The sequence below is a fragment of the Ceratotherium simum genome, chromosome 32, assembly GCF_057802395.1.
Source record: "Ceratotherium simum simum isolate JZ-2026a chromosome 32, ASM5780239v1, whole genome shotgun sequence".
Lineage (NCBI taxonomy): Eukaryota > Metazoa > Chordata > Mammalia > Perissodactyla > Rhinocerotidae > Ceratotherium > Ceratotherium simum.
The window spans coordinates 23,378,498-23,380,290 of NC_141931.1; the positions used below are offsets into that span (position 1 = coordinate 23,378,498).

Below are 1,793 nucleotides of genomic sequence, written 5' to 3' on the forward strand. Positions count from 1 at the left end.
CCAGACACGGACATACACACCGCTCATCAAGCCATGCTGTGGTGGTGTCCCACATACAAATTAGAGGAAGATTGGCACAGATGTTAGCTCAGAGACAATCTTCTTTAAGCAAAACGAGGAAAAAAAAATTTTCAGTTGCCTGTTAAAAAATGATTGACTCTCTCTGCCTTTCTCTGCCATCATGGCATGTGTGGTTGGCCCCCATGTCTTCTCACAAGACTTTCAGGATCAAGCAATTCCTGGCCAAGAAACAAAAGCAGAATTGTCCCATTTCACCATGGATTTGAATGAAAATTGGTGATACAATAAAGTACAACTCCAAAGGAGATGTTGGAGAAGAACCAAGGTGGGTCTATAAGGAATCCCACATATGACAGCTCACGTATTTATGATGTATCAAAGTCACTAACATGTTACCATATCAAACTGAAAATGTCTCCACTTTCTGGACAGTTGGACATGGTTTATTGGGAAAATAATGATTTTTTTCTTTGTTTTTATGCCTCTTTGCTAGTAGGTTGGTTCAGTAATAAATATGTGAGATCTTTTGTTTGGGGAAAAAAAAAGATTTAAAATTAGGACTTTGTTCCAGTTTTGCCTATCAGCCTTGGTCAAATAGTTCTATGTACATCTACCTCTGTTTCCCAGTATTGCAGACTGGGTATAGCATAGGTCATCTCTTACCTTATAAATGTGATTGTAGATCGTTTGAATTCTTAGAGACTCTAATTTAAATTAAAAAAAAAATCTGAGATGGTGAATCTCATAAAACCATTTGAAGTCTGGTCAGTTTTTTGAAAATTTGAAGCATCTCAACTTATTTTCAGTTCAATATCAATTTTTTTCCTCTTTCCCCTGTAACCTTTGATAAGTAGACAAAGACACTTTTCCATACATTTGCACACATATACAAACAAGTATATACACGTACAAAAATCTGAAAAATCATAGTATAAATAAGTGGCATTGCAATAGTTCGATTTTAATATAATCTTATTTGAAGGATATGGTTCCAGAGATGGGATTGAAGGAGAGGTGATGTCCATCTTTGTTCTTGATTAGCTGGGGTCTTGAATTAAAAAGGTACAGAATGCTTCTGCCCATTTCCTAGATTTTTTCATGCTTGTTTTGGTAAATTCTGTGGACATTTAAATGTGTTTGGTTTAACCGTGTATTTCTATCAAAGCATTCAAGATCTACAAGAACATGGGATAGTTTGTGAGGCTGGGGTTGGTAGACAATTCCTTGTGAGTCTCTGGCATTTCTGCATATCTTACAGATAGAGGCGCTATCTGCTTTTGTTCTGGATAATCTATTCAAGGATGTTTGCATGGTGAACAGACTTGGAAAATAGAGATGGTGTCTCTCTTCAGAGCAAAAGGCAGGTATATTTACTGTTTAGTATAATAAAGTTAATGTCTCTCACTGGGGCAAACATCAAGCAGGCTTATCACCCATAGAAGATTTGTGTGCTTAAACTCAGGGTTTTTTCCCTATAATACAATGCACTATATGTACAGTACTTACCTGGCTCTTTTTGTGTTGCCCTGGAGGAGGAGTTAGGACATGGGGAACTGGCACAAGAAATGCTGACTCTGACTCTGCTGTAACTGTGAGTAATAAATTTTCCTTTGTTTCTGACCCAGGAATCTTGTGTCTCATGCCAGGATCCTTGAAACTGTGTCATGCTAACTTATTCACTTACAAGTAGAGTAAAATCTCAGACCCTTTACTGTTCTTGACAGCTGTGTATTTGGTCTGATAGGAATGCTCATGCTATACTTATTATGGTC

At 37.2% G+C, this 1,793-nt stretch overlaps 1 pseudogene; it reads left to right on the top strand.

Annotated features, from left to right (window-relative positions):
• The first annotated feature begins 203 nt into the window (after positions 1-203).
• LOC101398671 (large ribosomal subunit protein eL39-like) lies at positions 204-358 on the top strand (annotated as a pseudogene).
• The last annotated feature ends 1,435 nt before the right edge of the window (positions 359-1,793 follow it).